Here is an 18,377-nt window from a genome sequence, read left to right on the forward strand (position 1 = left end):
TAAATATCCAATCAGTAAAAAGCCACATTCAAAAACATTGAAAATTTTGTACTGCTTTTACTCAGTCTCGCCCCACAGCTTTCATGGCATAGCAATAATATTGGCCTGAAAGAGGCAGCAGCCCAGTCCACAATTCCTTCCTTTGAAACCAGAGCGAGCAGAACAGAACTTACTTGTAACATTTGATCTGCCTGGGGGCTGAAGAATTTGTATCTGCTTTGTCTAACCCAAAGCTCAGATAGAAAAGTGGTAAATTGAAAAAAGAAAAAAAAAGAAAAGTGGTAAGCACTGCTCAAGAAAGCTGCAGAGGGATTACAGACCCACAGATGCCTGAGGGAAGACGTTACAGGTCGAGATGTACAACAGATTATCTAGAGCCATGAGAAGCTGGATGAGACTCTGGAAAATTAAGACTTTCAAAAGTAGCCATGTATACAGGGGAATTATTAAAGCCACACAAGTTGAGGGAAGACACATACTCAAAGGGACATGAAAATACCTTGAGCTTTCACCTTGAGCTGATCTCAAGGTCTAGAGAAGAGCCGAATAATTAGAGAAGGGTTGCTTGAGTGTGATGCCAGTCTGCAAAGACTAGGAGAGATGGATTCTTTCAAATGCCTAATTTTCAACAACATCAACAAAATTACAAAACATGCAAAGAAACAGGAAAACATGATCCATTTAAAGGAAAAAAATACATTGACAGAAACCATCCCTGAAAAAGGACAGGCATCAGACTTACTAGACAAAGACCTTTTTTTTTTTTTTTTTTAACTATCTTTAAGTATCCTGAAAGAGCTAAATAAAAACACAAAAAGCTAAAGGAAATCATGAATATTATATGTGCACAAAATGAGAATATCAACAAAAAAGAATTACAAAGAGGAACTAAAATTTTTTTGAGCTAAAAAATAAGTAAATTTAAAAATAGAGGAGCTCAACAGCAGATCTTGAGCAGGCAAAGAATCAGTGAACTTGAAGATAGGACATATGAAATTATTATCCTGAGGTGAAAAGTGAAATGTGAACAGAGCTGAAGGAACATGTGGGCATCATCAAATGGACTCATATGCATTATGGGAGTTCTAGAAGGAGAAATGAGGAAGGAAGAGGCAGAGATTATTTGAAATTAATGACTAAGAACTTCAAAAATTTGAGAAAATACATGGACCTACAAGTCCAACAATCTCAATGACTCCAAATAGGATTAAACCCAAAGAGACAACACCAAAACACATTATAATCAAACTATGAAAAGAAAAGACCAAGAATCTTGAAAGCAGCAAGAGAAAAGTGATTCATCATGTACAAGAGATCCTCAATAAAGTTTGCAGCTGGGGCACGTAACTGGCTCAGTTGGTAGAACATGAGACTCTTGATCTCAGTGTTGTGGGTTGGAGCCCCACAACGTGTGCAGAGATTACTTAAAAATAGAATCTTAACAAAATTTGCAGCCAATTTCTTGGCAAGAACTTTGGAGGCCTGAAGTGAGTGGAATTATGTACTTAAAGTGCTTTAAAACAAACTAACAAAATCTGTCAACTGAGAACTCTATATCCAGCAAAAATGAGGGAAAAAATAAGACATTCCCAGATGAATAAAAGCTAAGGGAGGTCATTACCATTTATTGGATCTGTCTTCCAATAAATGCTGCAGAGCCCTCTAGGTTACAATGAAAGGATTCTAGACTAACTTTTAGCCATATAAAGATTTAAAGTTCTCTGTAAATGGTAAATACATGGGCAAATATGAAAGCCAGTGTTACTATAATTTTTATTTGTAACTCTACTTTTTATATTCTACAAGATTTAAGAGACATGCATGGGGATAATTATAAATCTATGTCAATGGGTATCCAATACATAAAGATGTAATTTGTGATATTAATAACAAATAGCGTTAGTTGTATCAAGTGCAGTTTTTAATTTTTATGAACCATCACTTGCAAGAAACCAGCTTCATAAAAGAAGCCTATATGTGTGATTGAAGTCAAGATAGTATCAATTTGAAATAGATTGTTACAATTTTATGATATGCAATCCTCATGGTAACCACAAAGAAAATATTTATAGAATACAAAAGGAAAAGAGAAGGGAATCAAAAGTGTCACTACAAAAAATTAAACATAACGGAAAGCCATAACAAAGGAGATGAGGAATGAAAAAAGCTATAATACATAAAATTTTGTGTGATACGTATTAAAACAAATAACAAAATGGTAAAAATAAGTGTTTCCCTTTCAGCAATTGCTTTAAACATAGAAGGATAAAACTATCTAATCAAAATATAAAGATTGGGGCAGCCTGGGTGGCTCAGTGGTTTAGCGCCGCCTTCAGCCCAGGGTGTGATCCTGGAGACCTGGGATCAAGTCCCATGTGGGGCTCCCTGCATGGAGCCTACTTCTCCCTCTGCCTGTGTCTCTGCCTCTCTCTCTCTCTCTCTCTCTCTCATGAATAAATAAATAGAATCTTTTTAAAATAAATAAAAAAATAAAAGAATAAATAAAATATTTTAAAAATAAATAAAAAATTAAAATTAAAATAAAGATTTTATTTATTTATTCACGAGAGACACACACACACAGAGAGGCAGAGACACAAGCAGAGGGAGAAGCAGGCTCCATGCAGGGAGCCCCACATGGGACTCGATCCCGGGTCTCCAGGATCACACCCTGGGCTGAAGGCGGCACTAAACCACTGAGCCACCCAGGGATCCCCTAAAATCTTTTTTTTAATACAAAGATTGGTAGAAAAGATTTTTAAATTTTTTTACTTTTACTTTTTAAAGATTTATTTATTTATTTATTTATTTGAGAGAGAGAGCGAGTGAGCAAGCCAGCACACAGAGGGAGAGAGAGAAGCAGATTTCCTGCTGAGTGGTGAGCCCAACTGGGGGTCACATGACCCCAGTGGAAGGCAGATGCTTAACTGGTTGAGCCACCTAGGCATGGCTAGAATAGATGTTTTTAAAATACTTTATTTATTTGACAAATGAGAGAGAGGGAGAGAGAGGGAACAGGCAGGGGGAGTGTCAAGCAGGGGGAGAAGCAGGCTCCCCGCTGAGCAGGGAGCCTGATATGGGGCCTGCTCCCAGGACCCTGAGATCATGATCCAAACTGAAGGCAGACTGAGTCACCCAGGCGCCCCAAGAATAGAGTTTTTAAAAAGATTTTATGTATTTATTCATGAGAGAGACACACAGAGGGGCAGAGACACAGGCAGAGGGAGAAGCAGGTTCCCTATGGGGAGCCCAATGCGGGACTTGATCCGGGACCCTGGGATCATGACCTGAGCCAAAGGCGGATGCTAAACCACTGAGCAACCCAGGCGTCCCAAGAATAGATATTTTAAATAAGCCAACTATATCCTGTCCATAAGATACTCGTTTTATTTTTTATTTTTTATTTATTTTTGGTTTCCTCAGTGAACATCCATTTGTCCTGTATGTATGCATGTACTTAAAGTAACCTCTATGCCCAATGTGGGGCTTCAACTCAGGGCCCTAAGATCAAGAATCACATGCTCCACTGACTGAGCTAGCCAGGCACCCCAAGACACTCATTTTATTTTGAGTTTAAATGCACTTTATTTTTAGACAACCTATATGACTTTTTTTTCTCTTGAAAACAATGCCTCCTCCAAACAAATCAAAGTCAAATTAATGAAAAGTTTAAGATGACATTGTTCTATTTGTCTCAGTCCTGGTGTAGTATAGATGAAGAGCAGCAGCCAGTTATGACAGTAGGTGACACATCCAAACCAATAGCCAAATTTGTTGACATTTTTCCATTTCTAAGCCATTCTTATAGAAAATCATATATGGGGTCACAGCATCTTCATAGTAGTCCAGCAGATCAACCATACCATTTGAATTCATGTTTCACCAATAAAGAACTGGTAGTTTTTAAAATTAGCAAAGATGTGCTTGATTTGTTCTGCAGCCCCTGTCATAACATTTTTTAGTCTTTTTGGCCTCTGTTCTTCAAATTTGCCTTTGATTGACATCATGTAATCTTTTATATACTACTTTTTTAAAAGATATTTTTTATTTGAGAGAGAGAGCACAAACAGAGGGGAGGGGCCCAGGTAGAAGGAGAATCATACTCCCCGATGAGCAGGGAGCCTGACTTGGGGTTCAGTCCCACGACTCGGATGTCATGACTTGAGCCGAAGGCAGATGCTCAACCAACTGAACCACACAGGTGCCCCTTTTATGTATTTCTTTTTTAAAAAAACATTCTATTTATTTATCCATGAGAGACACAGAGAGAAAGAGACACAGGGAGAAGGAGAAGCAGGCTCCATGCAGGAAGCCGGATGTGGGACTCCATCGATCCCAGGACCCCAGGACCACACTGTGAGCCAAAGGCAGACTCCCAACCCCTGAGACACCCAGGCATCCCATCTTTTTTTTTTTAAGATATTATTTATTTATTTATTCATGAGCGACACAGAGATAGAGAGGCAGAGACACAGGCAGAGGAAGAAGCAGGCTCCACGTAGGGAGCCCGATGTGGGACTCGATCCTGGGTCTCCAGGATCACACCCTGGGCTGCAGGCAGCACTAAACCACTATGCCACTGGGGCTGCCCAACATCCCATCTTTTATGTATTTCTTTTTTTTTTATTTTTTTTTATTTTTATTTTTATTTATTTTTATTTTTTTATTTTTTTTATGTATTTCTTATAGGCTTCCTTTATGAAGCTGGTTTCTTGCAAGTGAAGGTTCATGACAATATCAATGCCAGTGATTACTGTGCTTTTGGTACCTTCACCCTTGGGGCCTTCAGCAGAGGCATTTCTACCAATGAACCAGTCATCAATGTTACCCTCTTTCCTACTGACCGCTCCACTCCAGGCATAGCCTGTCTGTGATCTCCCAGATCTTGTAGATGTTGGGTAGATGATTGTGACTGCGGCTGGATAGAGATAACAGCAGAGCTAGTTTAGTAGGAGCCAGAGCTCTGAGCCAGCACAATGCTACCAGAGCAGCACAGGGGTACAGGGTCGGTGATGGGGTGGAGGAGGTTGGGGAGGCAGGGAGCGGGAGGAAAAGCCCAAAATACTCATTTTAAAATATTTATTTATTTATTTAGAGGTGGGACATCTGGGTGACATCTAAGTCTTGGTTTCAGCTTGAGTCATGATCTCAGGGTCATGGGATTGAGCCTGACATGGAACTCCCTGCTCAGCCTGGAGTCTGCTTGAGATTCTCTCTCTCTCCCCTACCCCTGCACTTTCTCTCTAAAGTAAGTAAATAAAATCTTAAAAAAGAAAAGAAAGAGCAAAAGCAGGGGTGGGAGGGGCAGAGGGAGAGAGAGAATCTTTTTTTTTTAAGGATTTTTAAAAGATCTTTATTTATTGATTTATGAGAAAAAGAGGCAGAGACACAGGCAGAGGGAGAAGCCGGCTCCAGGCAGGGAGCTGGACATGGGACTCGATCCCAGGTCTCCAGGATCATGCCCTGGGCCGAAGGCAGCACTAAACCGCTGAGCCACCCGGGCTGCCCGAGAAAGAGAGAATCTTAAAGCAATCTCCGTGCCCAGCATGGAACCCAATATGGGGCTCAGTCTCACAGCCCTGAGATCATAACCTGAGCCAAAATTAGGAGTCAGACATTTAACTAGCTGCACCACCCAGATGCCTCCCAAGATATTCATTTTATTTTTCTAGTTTTTAAAGATTTTATTTACTTATTTGAGAGAAAGAAAGCACAAGCAGGGAGAGCAGCAGGCAGAGGGAGAAGGAGAAGCAGGCTCCCTTGCTGAGTAGGGAGCCCAATGTGGGCCTTGATCCCAGGAATCTGCAATCATGACCAGAGCTGAAGGCAGATGCTTAACAGACTGAGCCGCTCAGGCATTCCAAGATACTCATTTTATTTATTTTTGTATATATTTTTTATTTTTATTTATTTTTATTTTTTTAAATTTTTTAAATTTATTTATGATAGTCACAGAGAGAGAGAGAGAGAGAGGCAGAGACACAGGCAGAGGGAGAAGCAGGCTCCATGTACCGGGAGCCCGACGTGGGATTCGATCCCGGAGACCCGGATCGCGCCCTGGGCCAAAGGCAGGCGCCAAACCGCTGCGCCACCCAGGGATCCCTGTATATATATTTTTAATTGGAGTTTGATTTGTCAACATATAGTATAACACCCAGCAATCATCCCATCAAGTGCCCCCCTCAGTTCCTGTCACCCAGTTACCCCAACCCCTTGCCCACCTCCCCTTCCACCACCCCTTATTTGTTTCCCAGAGTTAGGTGTCTCTCATGTTCTGTCACCCTCTCTGGTATTTCCCACTCATTTTCTCTCCTTTCCCCTTTATTCCCTTTCACTATTTTTTATATTCCCCAAATGAATGAGACCATATGTTTGTCCTTCTCCAATTGACTTACTTCACTCAGCATAATACCCTCCAGTTCCATCCACGTCAAAGCAAATGGTGGGTATTCGTCCTTTCTGATAGCTGAGTAATATTCCCTTGTATACATAAACCACATCTTCTTTATCCATTCATCTTTCAGTGGACACCGAAGCTCCTACCACAGTTTGGCTATTGTGGACATTGCTGCTATAAACATTGGGGTGCAGGTGTCCTGCCGTTTCACTGCATCTGTATCTTTGGGGTAAATCCCCAGCAGTGCAATTGCTGGGTTGTAAGGCAGTTCTATTTTTAACTCTTTGAGGAACCTCCACGCAGTTTTCCAGAGTGGCTGCACCAGTTCACATTCCCACCAACAGTGCAAGAGGGTTCCCCTTTCTCCACATACTCTCCAACATTTGTTGTTTCCTGTCTTGTTAATTTTCACCATAAAATATTCATTTTATATTTAAGGACACAAATAGGTTGAAAATGAAAGGATGGGAAAAGATATGTCATATAAATGGTAACCAGAAGAGAGCTAGGGTAGCTATACTAATATTAAACAAAATAGACTTTAAGTCGATAATTATTGCAAGTGACAAAGAAAGATGTTTATATTGACAAAAGGATAAATTCACAAGAAGATACAAAATTGTAAACACACATGTACAAATTACTAGAGATCCAAAGTATACATGAAACAAATATTGATAGAATTGAAGGAGAGATTAACAGCTCTACAATAATAGTTGGACACATCAATTCCCACTTACAATAATAGAACAACCAGAAAAAAGATCAATAAGAAAATAGATGACTTGGGGTGCCTCAGCTGGTTAAGGATTTAACTCTTGATCTCTGCTCAGGTCTTGATCTCAGGGTTGTGAGTTCAAGCTCTGCATTGGATTCCACAGTAGGTGCAGAGTCTAATTTTTTAAAAAAGAGACTTGAACAATAATATAAACCAATTAAGTCTAACAGACATATATAGAAAAGTTGAACCAACAACATCAGGATACACATTTTTCTCAAATACTCATGGAACATTCTCCAGGATAGACCATAAGTTAGGCCACAAAACAAGTCTTAATTGAAATCATAGATAATTTATTTTCTGATTACAGTGTAACGATGCTAGAGATCAGAAACAGAAGGAAGACAGGAAAATCTACAAATATGTTTAATTTAACTACACACTTTTAAACAACTGATGGACCAAAGAAAAAAAATTACAAGGAAAATTAGAAAACACCTTGAAGGGATCCCTGGGTGGCGCAGCGGTTTAGCGCCTGCCTTTGGCCCAGGGTGCGATCCTGGAGACCCGGGATCGAATCCCACGTCAGGCTCCCGGTGCATGGAGCCTGCTTCTCCCTCTCCCTGTGTCTCTGCCTCTCTCTCTCTCTTTCTCTCTCTGTGTGTGACTATCATAAATAAACAAAAACTTTAAAAAAATCTTTAAAAAATAAAAAAAATAAAAAAATAAAAAAAAATAAAAAAATCTTTAGAAAACACCTTGAAGAAACGAAAACAGAATGACAATATACCAAAACTTAAGGGATGCAGAAAAGTAGTGCCAGGGAGGAAATTTATTGCTGTAAGCATATACATGACAAAAGAAGGAACTCAAATCAACAACCTAACTTTACACTGTAAAGAACCAGAAAAAGAAAAACAAATTATACCCAAAGCTAGAAAAAGGAAGGAAATGTTAGAGATTAGAATATAAAAGAGAATAGAAAAATGATAGAGGAGAGCAGCCCAGGTGGCTCAGCGGTTCAGTGCCGCTTTCAGCCTGGGACATGATCCTGGAGGCCCAGGATCAAGTCCCACATTGGGCTTCCTGCATGGAAGGAATCCCTCTGCCTCTGCCTGTGTCTCTGCCTCTCTCTCTCTCTCTCTCTCTCTGTGTGTGTGTGTCTCATGAATAAATAAATAAAATCTTAAAAAAAAAAGAAAAGAAAAATGATAGAGGAAATAAGCAAAACCAAAAGTTGATTCTTGGGAAAAGATAAAAAGTTGACAAACATTTAGCTAGATTGACTAAGAAAAAAAAAAGAGGACTCAAACTAAAAAAATGGAAATGAGAGTGGAGACATTTTACCAATCTGAAAGAAATTTTAAAAACAATGAGAGTACTATGAACACTTTTACACCAGCAAATTGGATAACCAAGATGAAATGGACAAATCTCTAGAAACACATACCTGCGAAGACTGAATCATGAAGAAACAAAAAAGCTATTCATAACTGGTAAGAAGATTCAATTAGTAATCAAACACGTCCCCAAAGGAAAAGCCCTTGATCAGATGGGTTCACTGGTGAATTCTACTAACTTTAAGAAGGATCAACACCAGTCCTTCTCATAGTCTTCCAAAAAACTGAAAAGGAAGGAACATTCCTACTTCATTCTATAAAGTCAGCATTACCCTCATACAATGGCCAGATAGATACCACTAGAAAACTATAAGCCATTATCTTTTATGAACATTGATGCAAAAACCCTAAGCAAAAAAATTTAGCAGTATATTAATAGAATCATAGACCAAGACCAAGTGGAATTTGTTCCTGGAATGCAAGGATGGTTCAATATAAGAAAATAAATAAACTTCTAGTTGTAAAATAAATGTCATGAAAATGTAACATCTATAATAATACTGTGTTGCATATTTGAAAATTGCTAAGAGTAGATCTTAAAAGTTCTCATCGCAAGAAAAAATTTTTTTGTAATCATGTATAATGATGGATGTTAACTGGATTTATTGTGATCATTTTTTTTTTATTTTTATTTATTTATGATAGTCACAGAGAGAGAGAGAGAGGCAGAGACACAGGCGGAGGGAGAAGCAGGCTCCATGCACCGGGAGCCTGATGTGGGATTCGATCCCGGGTCTCCAGGATCGCGCCCTGGGCCAAAGGCAGGTGCCAAACCGCTGCACCACCCAGGGATCCCTGTGGTGATCATTTCACACTGTATACAAATATCAAAGTGTGTTTTATACCTAAACTAATATAATGTAATATACCAGTTATACTTTAGTGCAAAATAATAAAATTAATGTAATACACCATATTAATAGAAAAGAAAAAAATAAACTATATGATCATTTCAACTGATGCAGAAAAAACATTTGTGAAGATTTATCACCCTTTCATGATAAAAGACTTGACAAGCTAGGAATAGAAAGAAACATTTTCAATGTAAAAAATCTCATATGTGAAAAACCCACAACTAACATCACACTCAATGGTGAAAGAAAAATTTCCCCCTAAGATCATGAACAAGACAAGGATACCTTCTTTCACCACTTCTATTCAATACAGTATTGGAAGTTCTAGACAGAACAAGAAAAAGACAAGAAAAATAAATAAAAGGCATATATATTGGAAAGAAAGCAGTAAAATTATCCTTGTTTGCAGATAACATGATCTCATATGTAGAAAAGTCTAAAGAGTCCACACATACACACAAAAAACCTCTATAACTAAAAAAATACAGCAAAATTACAAAATAGAAATCAACATTGAAACATCAGTCACATTTTTCATCAAAATAAACAACCTGAAAAGGAAATTAAGAAAATTCCATTTATAATAGCACCAAAAAGAATAAAATACTTAGGAACAGATTTGATTAAGGAGGAAAAAGATTTGTACACTGAAAACTAAAAAACATAGCTGAAAATTTAAAGTAGATGTAAATGGGGCGCCTGGCTGGCTCAGTCAATAGAGCATGTGACTCCTGATCTCAGGGTATGTTTGAGCCCCACATTGGGTGTAGAGATTACTAAAAATAAAATCTTTTTTTTAAAATTTTTATTTATTTATGATAGTCACACACACACACAGAGAGAGAGAGAGAGGCAGAGACACAGGCAGAGGGAGAAGCAGGCTCCATGCACCGGGAGCCCGACGTGGGACTTGATCCCGAGTCTCCAGGATCGTGCCCTGGGCCAAAGGCAGGCGCCAAACCGCTGCACCACCCAGGGATCCCTGATTTATGGATTTGATGCCATCCCTATCACAACACAATGACTTTTTTTTAGAAATAGAGAAAGCCCATCCTCAGGATTCTTAATAGTTAAAACAGTTTTGAAAAAAAAAAAATCTTAGAGGGCTCACAGTCCCTGATTTCAAAGCAAACTACAATGCCAAAGTAATCAAAATGGTGTGGTACTGGAATAAAAGCAGACATATGGACCAATGGAATAGAAGAGAGAACTGAGAAAAGTGCTTTTTAACAGATGGTGCTGGGTAAACAGGATATTCACATGCAAAAGAATGAAGTTGGACTCTTACCTTACATCATATACAAAACTTAAAGTAAATCAAAGACCTAAACATGAGATCTGACTTTATAAAACTCATAGGAGCAAACACAGGAGAAAAGTTCATGACATTGGATTTAGCAATGATTTCTTGGATATGACCCTAAAAGCACAGGCAACAAAAGAAAAAAATAGATAAGTTGAACCACATCAAAACTGAAAACTTTTGTGTATGGGACGCCTGGGTGGCTCAGCAGTTGAGCATCTGCCTCCAGCACAGGGCGTGATCTTGTGATCTGGGATCGAGTCCACATTGGGCTTCCTGCACAGAGCCTGCTTCTCCCTCTGCCTGTGTCTCTGCCTCTCTCTCTGTGTCTCTCATGAATAAATGAATATTTTTTTTAAAAAGAAAACTTTTGTGTGTCAAAGGACAGTATCAAGAAAACAAACTATATCATGGGAGAAAATATTTGAAAACCATGTATCTGATAAGAGATTTAGATCCAGAATGTATAAAACTCAAGAACAACAACAAAAAAACCCCAACTCAATTTAAAAATGGGCAAAAGACTTGAATATACACTTCTGAACCTTCCTTGACATGTTGATTTCTAGCCTCTGTGGTGCTCCAGCAGCTTATGATAATAAACAGGAAGGGGTCGTGCTATTCACCAATTTATCGCTTCTTGGTACCACATTCACTCTTCATTGATTGCTGTATGAAAATGGAGCTGGACCATTTAAAAGTAATTTTTCCTTTGTCAGGTGGTACTATGTTCAGCTTTCTTTCTTTTTTTAAAATATTTTGTTTATTTATTCATAGAGACACAGAGAGAGAGGCAGAGACCCAGGCAGAGGGAGAAGCAGGCCCCCTACAGGAAGCCTGATATGGGACTCAATCTCGGGTCTCCAGGATCACACCTCAGGCTGCAGGCGGCGCTAAACCACTGTGCCACCGGGGCTGCCCTATGTTCAGCTTTCTAAGCTGTGGACTTCTGGAGAGTGATTGCATGAGGAAGGGGTTTCCTTCTTATTCTGGTGTATTCTAGCAGGTTCCTGCAGTATGCATGGATACCTCAGTGCCCTGTAGTGCAGATGGCTTTTGCAGCACCATGGCTCTGCAGCTCATGTAGCTCCTCCAGAACTTGGTTCCTGCAATAACAGTGGTTAGCAGCACCTAGGAGCTGGTAGTTTCTCCCTGAAAACCCCTTTGATTGGCTTTGTAGCAAGATGCCTCCAGTGAGACACCTTTCTGTGAAATGACTTTCTATGGCAGCTCAGAAGGTAGGTTTCCAGCAAATTTGGAGGGCAAATTTCCAGCAACTACCATTGGCACAACACCAAGCAACTTCTGTGCCATCCAATTACCTGCAGCCATGTCCTCTCCAACAAGGTCTGGTTCTCAGCCTGGGTGCTCTCTACCTCAGTCTCAGAGGTAGTCGGTGAACCTTATATCTGCTGATATTCTTTAGAGTTCTTTTTACTTTTTACTAGCCAATCCCTCATCACTCAAATCCCTTGTTACAGTTATTAATTCTACCATTAAAATTTAGCTGTTAAAATTACTGTGTAATGTCCATCTTCTAATTTGACCCTGACTGATACAGGCTCTCTGCCCAATGCAACAAGGAAGAAGAACATACAACGTCTCATCGTACAGTATGCTGTGCTACACCAGCAGTGGGACAGAGTGTTGGGGGAAGCCGACAAGAAGGTGCCTAGAGAGTCCATGAGGACTAATGAGAGAAGTAAGCTGAAAGGAGGAATAGGCAATCAGGGTACTCCAAGTCCGTCATTTATGCCTCCTATTGTCTTTCTCCTCATAACCTCATAATCAGTCTCTGAGTTATATCAATCCATCTTCCCAAGTCTGGTCCATGCTTTCTACCCTACTGCTGCTCCTCAGGTTAGGCTGATCATCTCTGGCTGGTTTATTATGAGAACCCTGTAATTATCCTCCTTACTTCCAGGCTTGCTCACTTCACACTTATGCCTGTGGGATTCTTCTAAAATGCAAATTTGGGTCAAAATGGTCTTTGACTAAAAACTGTTGGTGGCTGCCCATTGCCCTTTGGACAATATCTGAACTCCTTTTTTGGGCACAAAGCTTGGGAATATCTGACCTTTGCTCACCTTCCCAACTTTATCTTGTGCCACCCTTCTAACATCCATGCTCTCCAGCCACATGGAGTGCCCGTTTCCTTAGGGATCTTTACAAGTACTGCTCCCTTTCCAGGAAACCCTCTCCCTACCCCCACCCTCGCTCTTTCACTCTCTTCTTTGCTTCCTCACTCATCATTAGCCTCAGTGAGAATATCTGCTCCTCTGGGAAGCCTTCCAAACCTGCTCTCTGTGGCTTTGTGTATGTTCCCATCATGCCCTGTACTTCTCTCATGTCTCTTATCACAGGCTGATATATGTCTAACATGTATGTCTCTTCACTACACTATTAACTCCATGAACTCATAAACTTGTTCACCACTGTTTCCTCAGCACCTATTATAGTGCCTGATACATATTAGGTGTTTGATAAATGTTGAGGAACAAAAAAAAAAATGCACAAACCAAAGTAATAGAGAATATGCATAGAAGTTTGTCGTGTAAGCAGAATGTAGGGGCAGGGGTAGGAGTGGCTGCACTTGAAGAACAGGCTGTTGATGGAGGTTGGGACGGGCCCTTTGTTCACGTGGAGCAGTTTATACCATACAGTGTACATCCATCCCACATTGGCCGTTGGTGGCTGAATTGCTCTTCCTGTCCAGGCGTTTGATTTGACCAGGTCAGTTTTAAAAACTTTCAAGTGTGAATGCCTTTCAGTTTGCCACAATTCCTACCAGTCCCCATATTAACAGGCCCCATCCCTCACATAAACTCACATATCTGCCCCACTGAGATCTGTGTTTGCTATCCCTACACGTGGGGAGGAAGTAGTCTAAGGAGGGGAAGGATATAAAGAGGGAGATTTAAGATATGAGTTCTAGAAAGATAGATCCATCCTCAGTAGGGAGTGTATATTTGAGAGTTCCCTGGGAGAAGTGAATTTATTTCATCCAAAGAGACCTGGGAGCAAAGATAGACCCAGAAAATCAGAGGAATTGCCCACATTTTGAACAGCCTATATCTTTAGACTGCTTTGCTGGCCAGTGCTAGGCTGGGTCCACTCTGCTGTTTACTTTCTGAAATAAAAACTGCCCTGATGGAATCTGAAGTCAGAGCTACAGTAGATTAATGTTGACTCAGCAGTCTTCCATGTTGCAAGACCTCATGCCAGGAGCTGTGCAGGATACAAAACCTATGGCAGAGCTAGAATATACCCTCTCCTGGGGGAAATGACAGCCATAGACACACACAGTGACCCATAGAGACAGTGGGCTGGTGCATAGAGACAGTGGGCTGGTGCTTTATCAGTGCTTACCTCGATGAGGTCTCCACAGTACAGAATGTGGTCCACAATCTTATAGGTCCAGGAACTCGAGGTTTTCATGTTTCCAATATAGATAGGGTCTTAGGGAAAGGTTCTTTCTAAAAGAAACTCCTTGATTTTTAAGCCAGTTGGCCTATTCCTTAACTTATAAAGGGGCATTACCCCTACAGTAGCCTCAAAACTCAGGCCCACTCTCCAAGGATTCCTGTCCCAATGTACAGTTCTTGGAAAACTAACTGCTGATCAGAAAGAAGCCATGAAGCAGCTTGATGATTGACATCTATCCCAAAAAAGAACACATGTCTTTAATGACCAGAAGACCCCTTTCCATCAATTAAGGCTGGGCAGACTGGGATGAGTTTTTAACAATTGAATTCTTCTTTTATAAAACTTCACCTAAGCTCAAGACTCCCTTAAGAACAAGTACCATCCTGTGCTCTCATGGCCATTCATTCATTTGTGGCTCTTGCAAGTGAAAGCAAATGATATCCTACCAAGATGAATGAAAAAAACTTTCCCAGGTGCTGGAACAGAGAGGGAGGATGGACAAATGTGCCCCATTCAGTACCTACAACCGAGGCATGCCAACCGCAACACTTGTGCCCCAGCTACCACCTTTCACAGCAAGTAGCTTTAGAGTGAGGCTTTTGCTTTGTAAATATCACAGGCAACAGTTTGTAACAGCAAATGAAGTAGTAAATACTTCATGAACAAACTCTCTGCTCCCAATTTCAGCACGAATTGGATTAGATAATCATTTTCATGAAGATTTCCATATGCCACAATCCTAATCATATCTTAAAGAGAACAGAACAATTCCATGAAGATAGAGTTGATCCTTTCAGATTGGGCTTTTAAGAATTGCCTGTGCATAGTATTGGTAAAATATGAGTTCTGATAATCATGAACAAACAAAGCCTCACTTGAATTTAATTTCATTTTTAAAATATTTTTTATTTTTATGTAATCTCTATACCCAACGTGGGGCTTCAGCCTAAAACCCTGAGATCAAGGGTTGCATGCTCCACGTACTGAGCCAGCCAGGTGTCCCTAGTAATTTCATTCTGTAATACTTGATTATTTTGTAGTAGTTTTGGGGGGTAGATGTAATTTAAAAAATTAATAGAGTTTATTTTTGAGCTGTTTAGGCTTATGGAAAATTGATGGGAAAGTATAGAAAGTTTCCACAAACCGCTCACTGTTAGGTCTGCATTTGCATCTTGTATTAGTGTCATGCATTTGTTACATTGATGAGCCAGTACTGATACATTATTATTATCTAAAGTCCAATAGTTTACATTAGGGGTCACTCTTTGTGTAGTATAGTCTGTGTGTTTTCACAAATGACATGTGTCCATCATTATTGAATCACAGAGAATAGTTTCATTGCCCTAAAAATCCCCCCACTCCACATATCTGTCCTTCCCTTCCCCAACCTCTGGCAAAACTATAAAACTTCTAGAAGATAATATAGATGAAAAATCTTTAGATACAACATCAAAAGCATGATCTATGAAAGACAAATTTGATTTTGGACTTTATTAAAATTAAAAACTCCTGCTCTGTGAAAGACACTGTTGAGAGAATGAAAAAGCATACCATAGACTGGGAGAAAATCTTTGCAGAACTTGCTATTTGATAAAAAACTGGTATCCAAAATATACAAATAACTTTAAAAACTCAACAATAAGAAAATTAACAGTCTGCTTAAAAGTGGGCAAAAGGGGGCACCTGGGTGACCAAGTTGGTTAAGCATCTGCCTTCAGCTCAGGTCATGATCTCAGGGTCTTGGGATCGAGTCCTGCAGGGAGCCTGCTTCTCCCTCTGCCTTTGCCTGCTGCTTCCCCTGCTTGTGCTCTCTCTTTCTGTCAAATAAACAAATAAAATCTTTTTTTTTAAAGTGGGCAAAAGATCTGAACAGACACCTCACCAAAGAAAATATACAGATGGCAAAAATGCATATGAAAATATGTTCCAGCCTGGGTGGCTCAGCGGTTTAGCGCCACCTTCAGTCCAGGGTGTGGTCCTGGGGGCCTGGAATCAAGTCCCTCATTTGGCTCCTTGTGTGGAGCCTCTTTCTGCCTCTGCCTGCGTCTCTGCCTTTCTCTCTCTCTCTCTCTCTCTCTCTCATGAGTAAATAAATAAAATCTAAAAAAAAAAAAAAAAAAAAGAAGAAGAAAGAAAGAAAAGAAAATATGTTCAAGGACAGCCCGGGTGGCTCAGCAGTTTGGCGCTGCCTTCGGTCCAGGGCATGATCCTGGAGACCCAGGATCGAGTCCTGCATCGGGCTCCCTACATGGAGCCTGCTTCTCCCTCTGCCTGTGTCTCTGCATCTCTCTCTCTCTCTGTGTCTCTCATGAGTAAATAAATAAAATCTTAAAAAAAAAAAAAAGAAAATATGTTCAAGGGGCACCTGGCTGACTCAGTTGATAGAACCTGTGACTCTTGACGTCAGGGTCATGAGTTAAAGACCCACAATGGGTGTCAAGCCTACTTAATAAAAAACAAAGTCAAAAAAAAAAAAAAGAAAATATGCTCAACATCATACATCATTAGGGAATTGCAGATTAAAACAATGACACATGACTGCAAGCTTATTAGAATGGCTAACTTTCAAAACTCTGACCACACCAAGTGTTGGTGAGGATGTAGAACAATAGGAATTCCCATTTATTGCTGGTGGGAATATAAAATGGTACAGTTTGAAAGACAATATGACAGTTTCTTATAAAATTAATTGTGATTTTTAAAGTTGGAAATCAAGCCTATAACTTATTTGAAGTCAATAGTGCCATAAACAGCTTTTCTGTAAGAGCTAAACAAAGCTTAAAATACAAGTAACAATGGAGGCACCTGGGTGGCTCAGTCCGTTAAGCATCTGATTCTTATACCGGGACACCTGCACCCCGATGTTTCTAGCAGCAATGTCCACAATAGCCAAACTGTGGAAGGAGCCTCGGTGTCCATCGAAAGATGAATGGATAAAGAAGACATGGTTTATGTATACAATGGAATATTACTCAGCCATTAGAAACGACAAATACCCACCATTTGCTTCAACGTGGATGGAACTGGAGGGTATTATGCTGAGTGAAGTAGGTCAATCGGAGAAGGACAAACATTATATGGTCTCATTCATTTGGGGAATATAAAAAATAGTGAAAGGGAATAAAGGGGAAAGGAGAAAAAATAAGTGGGAAATATCAGAAAGGGAGACAGAACATGAAAGACTCCTAACTCTGGGAAACAAACTAGGGGTGGTGGAAGGGGAGGTGGGTGGGCGGTGGGGGTGACTGGGTGGCGGACACTGAGGTGGGCACCTGACGGGATGAGCACTGGGTGTTATTCTGTATGTTGACAAATTGAACACCAATAAAAAATAAATTTACTTAAAATTTTTTTTTAATTTTTATTTATTCATGATAGTCACACACAGAGAGAGAGAGAGAGAGAGAGAGAGAGAGAGGCAGAGACACAGGCAGAGGGAGAAGCAGGCCCCATGCCAGGAGCCCGATGTGGGACTCGATCCTGGGTCTCCAGGATCGCACCTTGGGCCAAAGGCAGGCGCTAAACCGCTGTGCCACCACGGATCCCCTACTTAAAAAAAATTTAAAAAAGCATCTGATTCTTGGTTTTGGCTCAGGTAATAGTCTCAGAGTGGTGGGATCGAGCCCCACATTGACTCTGCACTCAGCTTGGAGTCTGCTTGAGATTCTCTCTCTCCTTCCCCCTCCTCTCTGTCCCTCCCCTCCCATACTCATGCTTTCCCTCTCTCTCAAATTAATATTTAAATGAATTATTTTTAAAGATTTTATTTATTTATTCATGAGATACACACACACACACACACACACACACACACACACACACACAACAGAGGCAGAGACACAGGCAGAGGGAGAAGCAGGCTCCATGCAGGGAGCTGGACCTGGGACTCCATCCTGGGTCTCCAGGATCATGCCCTGGGCTGAAGTCGGCACTAAACCGCTGAGCCACCAGGGCTGCCCAATAATTTTTTTTTTTAAAAGCAAGTAACAACAGAAAACTAGATTTCTAGTATTGGACCAGCAGTACCAAATAATGCTATATGAGTGCCTGAATAATAAACCCATTTTGTAAGAGACAATTTTAAGTACATAATGTAGATTTCCCATCATTCAGGCATACTTCACTCTACATTTTAACAGATAACTGTTCATAAATAAAACTATTTTTAAAAAGGTATAATCCAGTTTTTTTCTTTTTTAATTTTATTGACACCATCTAAATTTAGATGTGTCTAAGGGCTTACTTAGGTCAGTAGTTTCCAAACTGTGAACAAAGG

General features: G+C 40.1%; 1 pseudogene; it reads right to left on the minus strand.

The window, feature by feature from the left end:
- Positions 1-312: 312 nt before the first annotated feature.
- LOC112934132 (translationally-controlled tumor protein-like) lies at positions 313-14,113 on the minus strand (annotated as a pseudogene).
- Between the last annotated feature and the right edge of the window lie 4,264 nt (positions 14,114-18,377).

Source organism: Vulpes vulpes, chromosome 3 (genome assembly GCF_048418805.1).
Source record: "Vulpes vulpes isolate BD-2025 chromosome 3, VulVul3, whole genome shotgun sequence".
NCBI lineage: Eukaryota > Metazoa > Chordata > Mammalia > Carnivora > Canidae > Vulpes > Vulpes vulpes.